Here is an 18,238-nt window from a genome sequence, read left to right on the forward strand (position 1 = left end):
AAGAAAATTGACAGGGGCAACTCAAGAACCCATCGACAGATGAATGTATAAACAAGATGTGCAGTATAAACACAATGGACTATTACCGGGTCTTTAAAAAGAAGGAAATTCTGACACATGCAACACAGATACAAACTTGAGGTATTACACTAAGTGAAACTAGCAAGTCACAAAAAGGCAGATACTGCAAGATACTGCTTCTATGAGGGGACCAGGATAATCAAACTCACATAGATGGAAAATATAAATGATATTTGCTAAGGGGTAGAGGAAGAGAAAATGAGGCGTCATTGTTTAATGGGTACAAAGTTTTCACCGAAAGATAAAAAGAGCTTGATGTATGAATGGTGGTGATGGGTTTACAATGTGAACGTTCCAGTGCACTAGCCTGTATACTTAAAGCTAGTTAACATTGTGTGTACTTTGCTACAGTTTTTAAAAGGTTCTGGAATTTGAAGTTTTAAGTGATTAAACACTGGAATTTAAAGTGTTAAGTAATTAAAAATATTTCTAAGACTAAGTTTTTAAAAATTTGATACTATAAAATGTGTATGGAAAGTCAAAGGACCTAAAAATAGCTGAAGAAAGAACAAAGTTGGAAGCCTTAAGCTACCTGACTTCAAAATTTACCATCAAGACACAGTAACTACAACAGAATGTTATTAACTTAAGGATAGGCATGTAAATTGATGGAACAGAATAGAGACTTGTTTTGTTTTGTTTTGTTTTGTTTTGTTTTGTTTTGTTTTTGAGACGGTGTCTTAGTATGTAGTTCACACTGGCCTTAAACTTGCAGTGATCCTCCTGTGTCAGCCTCCTGAGTGCCAGGATTACAGATGTGTACCACCACAACTGGCCAGATATCTGGTCAGTTTATTTTCAACAAGACGCCAAAGTAACTTAACAGAGAAAAGATATTCTTTTCAACAAAGGGTGCTAGAACACCTGGAAATGGACACACACATGTATTTCTTCTATATAAACATGTATATAATATAAATGCCCTCTAAATATATAATACACATATTCAACACTTATTTCATGCCATGTGCAAAAGATTAAAGGCATATAGTCCTAAATTTAAGAAACTATTGACCTTCTAGAAGAAATCACAGACTATCTTCTTGACACTGAACTGGGCAATTATTTCATAAGTAGGGCACAAAACTATAAATCAGATTTTAAAAAGATAAAGTTATACTCTATCAAGATTAAAAGCTTTTGCTCTTTAAATGGCAGAGCTAAGAAAATGAAAAGACAAGCCACGGATTGGGAGAAACTACTGGCAATGTCTATCTGAGAAAAGGACTCTGTCTAGATTATATAAAGAATACTTGAAACTCAATAATAGAAAGAAATCATGAAGAATGGGCAAGATATCTAGCAATCACTTCGTGAAAGAAAGCATCGAATAGCAACAAAGCACTCAGCATTACGAAGTCATTCAAGGAAGTTCAAATTAGAAGCACAATGAGATTGAATTACACTTCCTGTAGATGCTAAATTAAAAATAGCTCCAGTTCCAAGGAACCCCATTCATTGCTGGAGGCAGTGCAAATCTGTACAGCCAGGCTGGAAAACAACAGGGACTGGAAAGCTGATGATACGCTTACTAAAGGCTCAACAACACTCCTCCTGGAGAGATGGAAGCCTATGCTCTTGCAGAGTTCTGCACACAGGTGGTTACAGCAGCACTATTGCTATCGCCAAAGTCTGGGGACAACTCAAGCACCCACAAACTGCTAAACAGAGTAGTGCATCCCTACTATCCGAAGCCACTCAGGATCAACAGGAATGAGCTACCCCCCTACGAATGATTATGGTTGCATCTCAGGCATATTTTCTCAATAAAATGAGTCAAGTACACTGTATGGTTCAATTTATGTGAAATTGTAGGAAAGGCCATCATATAGGGACAGAAAGCAAATGAATGTTTGCCTGAGGCTGGCAGTCAGGGGAGAGAACTGTCTGTAAAGGGAGAGGGGCAGCCTTCATGGGAGATGGAGGTGTTCTATGTTTTGATAGTGGTGAAATTTGCACAACTGTATATAATTGCCCAAACTCATCACATTCTATAGTTCAAATAAGTGAATTTTACTGCATTGTAAATTATACTTCAGGAAAGCTAGATTTAAAAGTAAACACCACCAAAATCACAGTCAAAGGGGTGTTCCTCACAGCTGCAGGGCATTGCATTTTGATACGGTTTGGATCTAGCATATACCATGGAAGTCTCATGTGTTTAGAGGTAGGGGCTTCTGGGAGGTGATTGAAACACGGGGGCACCGTACTCATCAGTGGATGACTTGGGGGATGAGTTCGTAGCCCAAAGTGGGGTTAGGAGGGAGGGCCTGGCTGGAAGAGGGAGCGGGTCCCTGGGGCGGGACCTTGGAGGATGTGGCCCACTCTCTGGCTCCTCCCTTCTCTCTCTGCTTCCTGACACTATTTAATTCATGAAGTTAAGAATAACCATTAAAAAACAGAAGGGAAGAAGTCATACTGAGCACAAACTAATGAAGTTATAAACTTACTAAAGACGAAGCCAAATGTTAGTTCTGTGAAACAATGTCAAGACAGAGAACATGCCTATCAGATGACAGTAAGACTGAAAACAGGGATACCACTTGCAGTCTTACAGATATTTATAAAAATGTAGCTAATAAAATCACACCTTTATAAACTTTATGCCAATAAATTTGTAAATATAAATTTTAAAAGTTCTTAAAAATTGTAACTTCAGAATATGGTCTCACAAAGATGTGGAAAAACTAAATAATAATCATAAAATCGTTAAACAAATTAAACAATAATTCCCAATATATTCACATGGGAAAGCCCAGAGGGCTTTAAAGAAACAAAATCTTGTGATCTTATATATAATATTCCAATGTACAAAACAAAGCAAACTTAGATCTCTGACAATGCAGATCCTGAAGCAAAGATAAGTGTCTAATTCCTTATTTGGGAGAAGCAAGCTAAGGACAGTCTGGGTCAGATGAAATGGAGGTAGATGACATATGTCGTGATGTATTACTATACCAACTATTACCTCACAATAAATCAAAAGAGACATACAGGCTGAGCATCCTTTACCCAAAGTGCTTGGGAGAAGTATCTCAGAGTTGAGATTTTGGAATATATAGACCTAAATCTAAACAAAAGACCCATTTACACTTCATTACAATTTACACTCGTAGCCTGGAAGTAGTTTTATATGGTATTTCTAGTGCACCTGTTGTGTGACTGTGACCTAGCTCATGAGGTCAGGTGTGGGGTTATTCATTTGTAGTCTCATGTCAGCACCAAAGAAGTTTTGTAGTGTGGAGCATTTTGGGAAGTGGAAGGGAACCCTAGCATGTGTGGGGTGTTGACTGAAGGAGGTTTCAAGGAGGCAAATAAGAGAATCTTGAGAAGATGCCCCAAATTTCTTTCCAAGCCAGGTGTGGTGGAGCATGCCTGTAATGTCAGCACTTGGAAGGCTGAGGTGAGAGAATTGCCAAGAGTTATAGGCCATTTTCCACTCCTGAGTATAAAATTGACAAAATGTGAGCAACTTGAGTAAATAAAACCTAATACACGATGACAGAATGAGACTCGTCCAAGGAATGTAAAGTTAGTTTAGCATTAGAAAATCAACCAATGTAATTACACTAACATGAAAAAATCATAGATCAACAGATGAAGATAGATACACTTGATAAAAGTCAATGTCTGCTATAAACTGAATGTGTATGCCCTTCCCCAAAATTTATATATCAATACTCTACTTTCCAGTGTGATAATATTTGAAACCAAGGCCTTGGGAAGATGATTAGGGTTATATGAAGTCATGGGGGTAATGACTCTGCGAGATGAAACCAGGCCTCTCCTGTCTCTACTATGCAAGGATACAGCAAGAAGGAAGCATTTGAAAATCAGAATTTGAAATTTTACAAGAGACTCTTTTTTATTGATTTTACCTTAATTCCATTGTGATTAAAGAACATCATATTCTGCGTCCTTTAAAATATTTTTTTAAAATTAATCTATTTTCTCTCATTTTTTTAAATTAAGGGAAAACTAAATTAAAAATAGCGGGACATATTATAGTAACTTTCTTGGTTTTCCTATTAACCTGATTTGAACCCCAGTATTGCTCTCCCCATCTTGTTCTGTTTGATTATTCTATATTCTATTTTGTTTGATAGTATCAAGTTTGAGGGTATAGGCAACCACTTTGAAGGCAATAAGATATACTATGATGCCCATTATGGTTTGACTATTATCCTTTTTTTGAAGTCCTGCAAGGTCTTCAGCGTAGGTTTTATTGGTCTTGTTCTGTACTGTTTTGATCAATTCTATTATACCTGATGATATAGACAACTCAATTTAAAAATAGCAAGAGGCACAATGGTAACCACTTTTGATCACCTGGTATTCTATTTTTGCATCATATGCTATGCCCACCCTTCTGTTCTAACTGACTCTGTTTTGCTTAGTCACATTTGGTTTTATTCTCTTCAAAAAAAAAAAGTAATAAGAACCATGGGAGTAATAAAACCCAAAAAGTCTAATTGTTATTGTAAAAAAGAGAGGAAAGGAAGGTGGACTAAGGGATATAACCGCAGGTTCGTTCGAGTGTGTAGGATGGAAAACTATATTACTGAGCTTTTGTTGGATCATTGAAAGGAACTGTCTCCAATTTCACTGTATGAATGTCCACTTTAAATGCTTTAATTTTGTAATTTGGACAACTGTTTCTGGGAAAATAATATGTAACCTATTAACTGGTGATTTCTTACTGTATATTTTTTTCTTGAAATTTTGTATTATTTGTACCCTTTTACTGCTTTGTTTTTTATGTCCTTTTTTCTCTTTAAATAAAAAAATAAAATTAAATTGAGATTTGCTTAATTTGTAAGTTTAAGGTTTTACATATGTTGCTCCATATGTAATTAAAAACATGAATTTGAAGGTTGACAGATACAGCATACAAATGCATACACATGGATTATATTTATATACAATTTCTACATATTTCTTGGTATTTACTTGTTTCATCAACTACTGAGATGTATTATTTTAATTTTTGTTATTTTCTTATTTCCATCTCATCTCTTCTAAGGCAAATTTATTGAGGCATTCTTGTCTCCCCAAGATCTGCAAAATATTTCTATCTTGCTTGATTAAGAGTTAATGATGGGGGAGCAAGATGGTGGATAGATAAGTAGCAAGGTAAAGAACCTCTCTGAGAGGGCTGGGGGTTTAGCTCAGCGGTGTAAGTGCCTGCTTGGCAAACGCAAGTGAGTTCAATCCCCAGTACAAAAAAAAAAAAGTGTGATTAACATGGATGGTAACAAATGTATTGACAGCACTCCTCAGAATAAATCAAAGAACCTCTCTGAGAGACACAGCTCAGATGCTAGAATTTAACAGCATAGAGAAGACCACACAAAAGGAGAAGGATTCTCATGACCCAAGAAGAAACTAAGGAAAAAGAAAAAGAAAAGTGTGGATGGAAGGCTGGAGCCAGACACGCTCTCACCAGAGCCAGTCCAACTCATGGTCTCACTAAAGTCAGGGATTGGTGAACCTGAGGACCTTGGCAAGAGGATGCATCACAACAGAGAATGGAGCCAGCATGGAGATCTGCACTGGCCCATGGTGCGTGCTTGGAATTTGGTCCTCCCATGGGAGGCAGTGACCAGCTGGGCAACATCTTGGAATCGGGCAGGACAGGCCTGAACTTGGAACTGTAGTGGCTTTAGTTGGCTGCTCCTGGTGAGGAGCAGATTGGTGGAAAAGGCTTGGACTGAGTCCCGCCCCTGAGCAGGACCCAATAGCCAAGGATGAACTTGCCTCTGAAGTTGTTCTGAACTGGTTGCATCCATGCAGCACACACTAACGTGGTGAAGACTCCCAGAGGTTGACTGGCTTGGAGGGGAAGGGCCAGCCTGCACTGCCCCTGCTCATACCTCAGTGGTCAACAGCAAACTGGAGAGGGCAGCAATCCCTAGCTAGCATGTTTCACAGTAACCATAACCAATACAGAAAGGGCCTGGAACCTCCACCATATACCTGTCTGAAAAAAATCAGAAACATGACAAGAGAAAGAAACAAGAAAAAGTCTACAGCCACTAACCCAGGAAATATGGGTCCAGAAGAGTTAAACACAGAAGAGATCAAGGGCAGCAAACGTGCAATATCAGACATGGCATCAGCTGACATAAAGAAAATCTTCATGACATTAGAGAAGAACAGAAAATATTAATGGCATGACATTATAGAAAAACAGAAATACTAATACAAGTAAAGCAAGATATAAGAAGATTAATAAAAGAAATGCTAAGTACCTCTCAAGAAGATGCAGATTGAAGAATAGAGGAACATAGAAAAAGGAATTTTTTAATATTAAATGAAGAATATTTTAAAAATCTATAATACATGAAGCAGTTTCAAAGAGATTTCAAAGGAAATTAAAAACTCCATTGAAAGCTGGCAAAAATGCTTGAAAGAAACTAAAGATAGACTATCAAAACTTGAAGACAGGCTTGCAATGTGTGATTGTGAAAAGAAAGATCTCTTAAAAAATAACAAGGAAACAGGAAGTAACAATACAAAGGCTAGAAGATGACAAGAAAATCTATAACTTAAGAATAAAAACTGTGAGTGAAGATGCAGGGATAAACACAAATGAAATACAAAGGCAATTCATAGAAATAATTAAGGAAAATTTCCCAAGCATAGGAAAAGGAAATGATATCCAGATATATGAGGCATACAGAACTCCAGCCAGCTACAACCAAATTAGATCTACATCCAGACATATAATAATTGATTCCAGAAATCCAACACAAGAACAGAACATTAAAATCTGTCAGAGAAAAGAAATGAATCACCTATAAAGTAAAACCCATCAAAATCACAACAGACTTCTTGATACAAACCATCAAATCAAGAAGAGCTTGGAGTGAAGTATTTCAAGCCCTGAAAGAAAATAACCTCCAACCCAGACTGATGTACCCTGAAAAACTATCTCTCAAAATTAATGGAGAAACAAGATACTTCCATGACAAAGAGGAACATGACAATCCAACCCTACAAAAAATACTGAAAGATGAGAGAGAGAGAGAGAGAGAGAGAGAGAGAGAGAGAGAGGCACCAGGGTTTCAGGAACAGTAGCAGAGAAGCCGTAATGAATGGAGCAGACAGTAAAATGAAGGGGAAAAGTAGACAACCAATGGCAGAAAAATAGCAGAGCAGAGATGAGGCAGAGAAGGTTGGTTATAATTTCTTAACATAGATGGCCTTGATACACTAACAAAAAGAAACACAGGTGAGTAGGTCAGGAGATAGGGTCTGCATAGGGAATATAATCAACCTGAAAAGGGTTTATGGACTGAAAGTCAAAGATGAAAAAATGCTTGATGTAACAGGAAACCAGAGAGAAATAGGGGTATCTCATTCAGCAGCTGCAGATAGATTGGAAAGACGTGACACTTTTTTTTTTTTTTTTTTTTTTTTTTTTTTGCAGTGGAGAACTACTCAGCTAAAAGGAAGGAAAACCTTGAGGCTTTTGTAGGTAAAGGAATACAACTTAAAATCAGTCTCAGGTGTAAAAAGGTTCAGAACCACTTAGGTAAATAGCGGGTTGCCTCCCTAATCTAAAAACTAATGGAGCTAGTGGGACCCAATATGTACAATGCACCCTATGAAAGTGCAAGGGTGGTCTGGGAAAAAAAATGCCAGCTTGCTAGGGGATCGAGCGAAGAGTCTCTCTGGAAAAATTATATTAGAAGCTAAAAAATGACAACATGGAGAGGGCCAGACAAATCGATAGCAATTCTTATTAACCAAGACAGTACAGCTGGAGGATTTAAAGGCGTGCTGAGACCATGAATGCTGATAACGGGAGGCTGCAAATCCCACGCATTTAAAACAACAAACTGACCTGTGGACCCAGCAGGAAAAGCTGAGTTGCTTTTGGTGACTGCGGGAAACTGAGACCCGGGACTCCGAGTAGCAGCCAGGACTGCACCGCTGCACCAGAGGGGATGCACAAGGCTCTGGCATTTCAAATCTAAACGGTACACAGATATCTGAATGTTCTGCGCTGTGCCGGGAGCGCACGCTGTGCACCGTTCCGCGCTGTGCCGGGAGTGCGGGAAAGGTGGGCAGCTTGGTGTGCGGTGGTCCCGGAATGAGGACCTGCGCCGGACTCTGGTGAGTACTGGGAACCCCGCAGCTGCTGGGGTTAGCCAGAGAACAGCTGGCCCGCCACCACAGGGAAATCAATAACACAGAGTCTGGCGGCAGACATTTTAGTCTGGCGGCAGAAACTGCAGCTTGGTGACATCACCAGGTCCCCCTGTAGGGAGGGCTGGTGGAAGACATCTTGAATTCTGGCAGAGCCTGATTATGTGCTGGCTTCAGCTCCACACAGAGAACTTAGTGGGAGACATCTTGATTTTGGGCAGATCTGCTATTCTGGTGCTTCTGTCACAGAGAGGTTTGGAAGAGAACGGCTGGGATTTGGGCAGAATCCTGTGCCATAGTGACATTACCCAGCTGCTTCTGGTACAAAGAGAACTGGCAGGAGCTACTGGGGCTAAACCAAGCCTCTGCTTGGGGCCCAATAAGCAGATACAAAATAGTCACAACTCAGTGACAACCAGAAAGTACAGCCTAATTTATGAACTAACTGACACAGAGGCTAGAGACTAGCCTGTACCACCCCTGCATCCCAGCCTACCCCAGATAACAGTAAATTGGGGAGGACAGCAAAAACTCAAGCCAGCATGCTTCTGAAAGGCCCTAAGCAATTCGGAGAGGGCCAGGGAACTCCAGGACAGTCTGAAAGAAACCAGAAACATGACAAGAGATAAAAATTTTAAAAAAGTCTCCAGCTGCCCAACAAGAGAAAATAATCCCAGGAGAACTAAACACTGAAGAGAACAAGCACAGTAACCATCCACTACTCGACACAGCATCAGCCGAAATTAAAAAGTACCTACATGATCTCATAGAGGAATTTAAAGCTGTACTCCTGATCCAAGTGAGGCAAGATATAAAGAGATTAATTAAAGAAATGACAAGCCCCGCCCAAGAGAACACAGATGGAAGAACTGAGGAAATCAGAAAAGAAAGAGAAGCATCTGAAGAAGAATTTAAACATAACTTAGAATACATGAAACAGATCCAAAGAGAATATCAGGAAACTAAAAACTCCATTGAACACTGGCAAAATGCCTTGACAGAAACTAAAGACAGCCTTCTGAAACTTGAAGAGAGATTTAGGGCCTATGAACGTGAAAGAAAAAGCCTCTTTAAAAATAACAAGGAACCAGAAAGAAGCAATTCTAAAACTAGAAGATGACAAAAAGATACATAACCTAAGAATAAAGAATGTGAGTGAGGAAGCAGGAGCATCCAAAAATGAAATACAAAAAATATTCACAGATATATTAAAGCAAAATTTCCCATGTATAGCAACAAGAAATGATATCCAGATAAAAGAAGCATACAGAACACCAGCTACTTACAACCAAAACAGATCTATGCCTAGACATATAATAATCGAGATCCCAGAAATCCACCAAAAGAACAGAATATTAAAAGCAGCCAGAGAAAAGATGCACGTTACCTATAATGGGAAATCTATCAAAATAACAGCAGACTTATCAACACAAACTCTTAAGTCAAGAAGGGAGTGGGGAGAAATATTCCAAGTCCTGAAAGAAAAAAATATGCAACCAAAGTTCATATACCCATCAAAACTCTCTCTAAAAATTAATGAAGAAATAAGATACTTTCAAGACAAGGAGGAACTGTGGGAATTCGTGGCCACCAATCCAACCCTACAGAGAGTGCTGAAGGACATTACAGAGAAAGAGAGGAAGAGATATCAGGATTCCAGCAACAGTGGCAGAGAGGCCTCAGTGAACGGGGCAGACAATGGAATGAGGGAATAAGGTGGACAAATTATAGCAGAAAAGTGGAGTAGCAGACATGAGGCAGAGACGGTAAGCTATAGTCTTTAGTATAGACAGCTCTGAAACTATATTTTAAAAAAAGCAGAGGTCATTGCTAATGGTGTATAATGATTTAAAAGACACAGTAGTCCTAGTGCCATATTTAGATTGAATTTAATTTGTTCTGGTCTGTCCACTCATGTCAGATTTGAGGACACAGACCTCTAGAACCAAAAATAGCAGGTTATACCATGGTAACTATCCTTACTTTCCTATTGACTTAGACTGAAATCCTGTATTACTTGCATTGTCTTACTATGACTGATCTTAATTGTATCTGAATCATAAAACTATTGGTTGGCCTTGACTGATTCTATTTGAAATTGGTATGCTTGTTAGTATCAACCCTAAAAGTAGAGGAAACTACTCTGAGCATCACAAGATGTAAAGGATATCCATACTGGTATGAATCAGTAACAGCTCTCAAATCCTACAATGCTGTCAAAGTTAAGTTTTTATAAAAATAGGTGATAGTATGTTTAACTATAATAAGCCAGTGTTGTGGACAAATCTATTGAAAATAACAAGAGAAAACATAGTAGCTATGGAAGATCATTTATATTGTAGTCTTATATGTCTTATCCATTGCATGTTTTTCTTTTTTTTTTTCACTCTAAAACCATTTTTTAATAAAAAGAGGGAGGTACATGAACAGAAGGAAAGAAAAAGCAAAGGTATTAATATTGGTGAGTCCGTGGCCGTGGAAAGCCTTTGCTATCTTTTATTTATTTATTTATTTTTTAATTTTATTTAAGGAGAAAAGAAAAAAAAAGCAGGGAAAGGGTACAAGTTATACAGATTTACAGAAAAAAAAATGAACAGTAGGAAACCACTAGTTAATGGATTACATATTGTCATCTTAGAAATAATTGTTCAAGTCACAAAATTAAAGCTTGTACAGTGGACATTCCAACAATGATACTGCAAAAAGTTCTGTTCATTGATCCAATAAAACTCTGTGATATCATTTTCTATCTTATACACTTAAATATACATGCAGTTATATAGTTTGGAGCACTTTCTTTTCCTCTCTTTTGTACCATGACTATTACACATTTTGGGTTTCATTGCTCCCATGGTTCTTATTACTTTTTTGGAAGAGAGTAAAACCAAATGTGACATAACAGAACAGAATCGGTCAAGTCAAAAGGGTGGACATAATAGATAATGTAAAAACATAATACAAGGTGATCAACAATGGTTACCATAATGCCTCCCACTATCTCTAATAGAATTGCCTATATCGTTAGTTATAATACAATTGAACAAAACGGTAAAGAATAAAACCGACAAAACCAAAACATTGGAGACATTGTAGGTCTTCAAAAGTAGATAAAAGTCAACAAGAATGGGTGTCATAATGAATCTCATTATCTTCACAGCTGATGCCTAAACTTTCGAACCTGATACTATCCAGCAAAACAGAATAGGGGAACATCAGTTAAAAACCAGATGGTGAGAGTAATACAGGGCTTTAAATCAAGGTAATGAAAAGTCAAAGTGGGTTACTATAATATATCCTGCTATTTTTTCCTTTAATTAAAAGGATAAAGATAAAAAAGTAAATAATGGAGTGGAGATTGAGATAAAAGAGGGCATAACAACGAAACAGCGCAGATCAAAACATAACCATTTAAGCAGAATAGTATTTCACCACCAGATAATCCTAACCTAAAAGTAGTTACCATATTGTTTCATTCTTTGAAATCCTTGAGTACAACTTCGTATACTGTAGCATTAAGTATATCAAAACAATGTAAAACCATTCAAGAGAATGACAGCATTACAGAGTATTTAGAATCAGAAAATGAACAATGGTTTCTATATAATCTCCTTGTCTTTAAAAGGTTTTTGCTTATACTATCGTACATAATAAAATCCAATAAGATACAGCCTATTTAGACCATTGGAGACAGAAGGACAAAAGCTAGATGAGACTTCAAAACAAGATGATACTAAATCAGTATTACCTATTAAGATGTCATTTTCTCCAAAATAGCTGTTCCTATCATCCAATCTTCTCTGCCTCATTTCTGTTGAGCTCTTTTTCTGTCAGTAGCTGTCAGTTTGTTTTCTTCATTTTGTTCTCTGCTCCATTCGTTGTGGCCTCTCTGCCATTATTTCTGGATTCTTTGTATTTTTCTTTTTTAGAATATCCTGCAATACTCTCTGTAGAGTTGAATTGGTGGTTGCAAATTCCCCCAGTTCCTCTTTATCCTGGAAGCACCTTGTTTTTCCATCAATTTCCAGGGACAGTTGTGCAGGATATCTCAATCTTGGCTGGAGATTATTATCTTTCAATGCTTGAATTATTTCCCCCCCACGCTCTTCGTGATTTGAAGGTTTGTGCAGAGAAATCTGCTGTAATTCTGATGGGTGTTCCCTTGTAAGTGGTCTGTTTCTTGTCTCTTACAGCTTTTAATATTCTGTTCTTGTATTGAATTTCTGGAATTTTTATTATTATATGCCTGGGTGTTGCTCTGTTTGGGTTGTAGGTAGCTGGGGTCCTGTATGCCTCATACATCTGAGTATCTTTACCTTTTGCTAAATTAGGAAAATTCTCCTGGATTATTTCTGTGAGTAGCTTTTGTAGTTCACTTGTTTGTGTCCCTACTTCTTCTTTTATGTTCTTAATCCTTAAGTTATGGATCCTCTTATCATCTTCTTGTCTTTGTATTATTGCTGTTTGTTTCTTTGTTATTTTTAAGAAGTTTTTCATTTCATTCTCCCATATTACAAGTCTGTCCTCCAGTTCAGATAGTCTGTCCTTAGTTTCTTTCAAGCTGTTATGCCAGTCTTCTATAGACTTCTTAGTATCTTGGTAGTCCCTTTGAACCTGCTTCACGTATTCTATGCTTTCTCTGTTTTCTCCATCAAACAATTCTCCCCTTTTTTTCTGTTCTTCCATTCCACCACCTGTTTTTTCTTGGGTGGTGCTTAGCATTTCTGTAACTATTCTGCATACTTCTAGCTTCAGGTCGTTGATAACTTCATTCCTGAATTGGTCTATGAGGCTCTCTATATGGTGCCTTATGTGTATTGATGCGGTGTCTGCTATTGCCTGTTTCTCAGAATTGGGGGCCGAGGAGCCTTTCTTGTTGCTGCCTCTTCCCATGCTGCCTCTTCTTCTCTGTTCCTTATATATGCAAGCTTATATAAGAGGCCCAGCTTCTCTCCCAGTCAGCCACAGCCTGATCGAATTGCGCCAGTTAGGTGTTCCCGCTCACCGCTGCGCACCAGGGAGTTACGGAACAGGCAGCCTACGCCTCTCCCCTCCCGGCCACCGTCAGGCTCTGGGATCTGGGTTGGAACAGTCTACCAGGTCCGCTGGCAGCGTCACGCAGGCCAGGCACTTTTCACCAATCCCGCCCGAGAGGGGGATGTGTGGCTGGAGTCGCCACTGCGCCCTGCTCCCGCAGGACTGCTCGGGCCCAGAAAGTCCTCTGCTGGAGTCAAACTGTGGTAGAGTGTCAGTTTCTCTCACTCACCTCACCACAAGTCAGTGCACACCTCCCTGCCGTTCGCAGATTGCCGTTCTCAGAGCTTCTGCGCGTCTCTCTCCTTGCCGAGCCACTGTAGAGGCAGCCAGCCGCCGCGCGGCGGGAAACCCAAATCGCGGCTTACAATGGCGCAGGGTTCAGCCTCCACACCGAGGCTTTTCTGTTCCTGTTTTAGCACCAGGACTGCATTCCACGTTGGTTTCTCTCAGCCCAGTTCATTCCTGAGTCAGCAGAGCATATCTCCACCTGCTTATGTCTCCTTAATCCGCACCATTCCTGGCTTCTGAGCCGAGTCTTTCAGAGAGCCTCTGGTAGTTGCTGTTATCTGTCCGCCATGTTCTCCCAGAAGTCAGCCTTTGCTCCCATTGCATGTTTTTCTAGGAAATTGTTTTGCTGTCTTGCTATGACTTGGTTTTCCCTATAATACATATAATATTACATTTCCCTATAATAATATAGGTAGAAATTCACACATGGATTTTTTAAAAATTATTTACGGGAACAGATTATATAATGCAAGATGTAAGGAACAGATACTCTGAGGAAGAGACGCTGAGAAACCCGAGGCTTATTTTGTAGCATTATAATATAAATTCTAGCAATTTATTGTTTGCTGATTAGAATGACATTAGACTGGTTTCTTCACTTCAACTTCAGCATATGCAGAGATGGGGACGGCTATCACAAAGAGAATGAGAGATGCGATGGTAGTTGGTATTGTCTTCCCTAATTTGGAACTTGAGGACCTAAAAAGACTTCATCATCCTGTAATGATTGGATTAGTTCTATAATATGCAATAAGTATATAAAGTGGGTGAAGATAGGGACAACTATTTGTAAGAAGCTAGAGACAGTTAGATAATGAAGATCTCCAGTGGACTTGCTTTGAAATCTGTATTTCTTTAAATTGTTTTTTATTCTTTTTTATTTTTTTTTAAATGTTCTGTTCTGTTTTGATATGTTTAATCTTACCCTCTTTGAGATGTAAAACAAATGTGTAGGACTGATAATCATATTACTGAGCTTTTGTTCGATCATAGAGCAGAATGGTTTGTAGGGTCACTTTTTCAATGTCATTCTAAATACTTTAATTCTATAACCTGAACAGCTATTTCAAAGATGACAATGTGTAACTTATCAATCAGCAATTTCTTACCTTTTGTTTGTCTGTAATTTTGTATTATTTCTACCCTTTTTTTTAATCTCCATGTATTTTTTTTGTTTCCTTTTCTTTAAAAAAAAAGAAAGAAAGAAAGAAAGTGCAAGGGAAAGAACTGTCTAAAAAAGAAAGGCAGAGCACATTAATAGTGTGTCATGATTTAAAATCCACATTGTTTTCATCGCTGTTTAGTTTGATTATCTTCTGTTCCAGTCTGTCTACTTGTACTAGATTTGAGAGCAGAGACAGGTATTCCAAAAATAGCAGGATATTGTAACCATCTTTAATTTCCTATTAACTTAATCTGAAGCCCTTTATTACTTACAGTGTCTTATTATGACTGATCTTATTTGAATCTGGTTTGTTAGATCACTGTCTTGTCTTGACTGATTTTATCTGAATCTGTTGTTTGATAGCATCAAGCCTGAGAACATAATCAACTACTCTGAAGACAATAAGATCCACTAGGATACCCATTCTGGTTTGACTATGACCTGCTTTTGAAGTCCTATAATGTCTCCAGTGTTTTGTTTTGATATTGTTTTGTTCTGCACTGCTATGTTCCATTTTACTATGCCTAATGATAAAGACAATTCTACTGAAGATAAACAAGAGACATCATAGTAGCCATTGTAGATCATCTTGTATTGTGGTTTTAATTATGTGCTATGTCCATCCTTTTGTTTTGAATGACCTCATTTTGTGTACTTTCTCATTTGTATTTGTTCAAAATAAAATTTTAAAAAAAGAGGTAAATGAGGTCAAGATGCTGGAACTGCCTTGGCAAATGTTATGGCTTGTGTCTGGATGTCCTCCCAAAGTCTCATGTGGTCACAGGGGGCAGGCTTTTCAGAGGCAGCTGAATCTAGAGTTTGTGATTGGTTCACTGTCTAGTGCTGGTATTAGGGGTGTGAATGCTACACCTGTTATAGGGCGAGTAAACTGCATACAATAAGAGGGAAGAAAAGGTTTGTCTCTCCTACTTTGTTCTTGTTACTTTTGCTGTCTTCTGTCACAATGAACTATGCCCCTCTGCCATGTACCACCCTGCCTTGGAACCAGTCAATTATACACTAATACTTCTACAAACTGTGAATTAAATAAGTCTTTTTCCCTTCAACTTTTTGTGTTGTATTTTGTCTCAGCAATAAGAGAAAAGTAACTAACACAATTTGGTACCAGGAATGGGGTCATTACTGTGACTATACCTGACTATGTGGTTCACAGGTCTTTGGGGGTGGCTTGTGGAAAGAATTTGGAAAGGTTCAGAAATCTCACCTGAAAAGAAGAGCTAGAATGCCTCAGGTTGCTCTGTATGAGAGATTTTGTTCAGAACTCAGAGATCAGAAAGCTAATAGAAATCCTGCTGGTAAAGACCAGGCACAGGAAGGACTGCTGAGAAGGACTGCATTGGTTGTTGGACTCCAGATGATATGTGTTATGATTTGGTAGAAAGTTGGTCTGAACTTTGCTCATCTCTAGAGATTTCACCTGAGAGTGAGATTAAGGGCAGACTAAATTAATCTGGCAGAAGAAATGTCAAGGCAGCCAAATGTTGAGATGGCAGTATGGACAATTTGGAGACTTTTAGCCAAGTTTATGTTGATAATCAAGAACATAAAGTGATTCAAAATGTGAGTTTAGCCAGCAAGGAGTTCCAGTTAAGCTGTGAACTGTAGTGATAGAGCTGGGGAGATCTTGGTTGCCATGAAGGAATAGAAAAGATGGTCTTTTCAATAGAAAAGATGGTCTGAATGCATCACAAAAAGCAGCAAGTCTACACCCACTGCAGCCTCAGAATCACAAAAGCAAAAGATTTTTGAGAGTAAAGTTGCAGAGCACCATGTTCCAGAATAGGAGGGGCCTCACCATGTTCCAGAACAGGAGTAGCCTACAGAATTTGTTCCTTGGAATTGGATTCAGAGCCCTGAGCGATTCAATCAACCCCTACAGGCAAGAGAGAGAAAAGCCTGGCTTCTGCTCCAGCTGGCAGCAAACCTTGGCATCATCCATGTGGTACTAGTTTTAGGCACATGCAGAATTCAAGAGTGGTAGTGTTAAGAATGTTTCCACTCTAATTTCAGAAAGCCTCGGAGGTCAGGCATTGTGTCCCAAGAGGGAAGTGGGGTGAAGCCAAAGGTGTAGTGGAGATCCCAGAAATTTGGAAAAGCCAGGAACACGGATCATGTAAGGAAACCTGAAAGGAGGGAGCAAAGTCAGCTCAAGAGACAAGACATGGGAGCTACAACCACTGGAAGTGCCATGTGGGCAGAGCCATCCAAGCCCTTTGGAGCCCACAATTTGCCACAGGTTGTGCTGGATGCTGTACGTGGAGCTACAAGATTTAATGTTTACCCTGCTGGATTTTGGACTTGCTTTGGTCCTATTCTTTTGTATTCTCCTGCTTGTAACTTTTGGAATGAAAATTTTATCTTGTGCCATTGAATGTTGGAAATATTTAACTTTTTTTCATCTGTACAGGGGCTCACAGGTAAGAATCTGCCTTACATCTTGAAGCCTTGGGACTTGGACTTTTCAACAACGTTGAAATTGTTAAAAGATTTTCGCAATTGCTTAGAGATGGGCTAAATGCCTTTTGCATAAAAGGATATGCGTGAATCTCAGTGGGGCCAAAGGCAAAATGTTATGGTTTGTGTCTGGAAGCTCCCCTAAAGCCTCATGCAATTGGGGGGGGGGGCTTTTCTGAGGAGGCAGTTGAATCTAGTTTGTGATTGGCTCAATGTCTAGTGCAGGGACTGGGTGTGTGTGTGCTGCATCCAACCTAGGGTGAGTGGACTGCACACAATCTAAGGGAAGAAAAGGCTTGTCTGTCCTCTTTCACTCATTGCTTTTGATGTCTTCTGCCACCATAAAATGCTGTCACTCTGTCATGTGCCACTCTGCCTTAGAACCAGCTAATTATAGACTAAAACATCTACAAACTGTGAGCTAAATTAAGCTTTCTCCCTTCAACTATGGGTATTGGGCATTTTGTCTCAGCATTGAGAGAAACATAACTAAGACAGCAAAGTATTGAAGCAGAACGTTTACCAGGACAATGCTCATGGGATGGATCGATAATTTAAGACCAAAGCCCTCCCTGCATCAGCATGTGCCCCAGAAGTCTGTAATGAATGCATTGGTGATTGGGTACCAATACTGCTGAGAAACTCAGAAGTGACTTGCTGACCAGGGTGGATGGCAGGGAATATTCATGTTCATTTTCCTTGAGCAAACAGAGATGTTAAAATCCTGAAATAGCAGGGGCCAGATGGCAGGGCTTAGCTGTCAAAGGCAAAGAAGTAAATACAACAGACTCCAAGCAGAGGAGCTCCACAGTGTCTGTGGAGATGGCTAACTAAACCATCGGAAGACAAAAATATAAGATAGAGGTGTTACGGTTTAGATCTAGAATGTACTTCCATGTATTCAGAAGCAGGGATTTTAGAAGGTGATTGGATCATAGTGGCACTACAGCTGACTTGCTTGATGTTAGAATGTGGAATCCGGGCTATTACCCAGAAAGTTGAATCTCCCTCAGAGGCTCCTCCCTTCTCTCTCAGCTTCCT

Source organism: Cavia porcellus, unplaced genomic scaffold, assembly GCF_034190915.1.
Source record: "Cavia porcellus strain 051 isolate PalLab524CR breed Dunkin Hartley unplaced genomic scaffold, mCavPor4.1 scaffold_6, whole genome shotgun sequence".
Classification (NCBI taxonomy): Eukaryota; Metazoa; Chordata; class Mammalia; order Rodentia; family Caviidae; genus Cavia; species Cavia porcellus.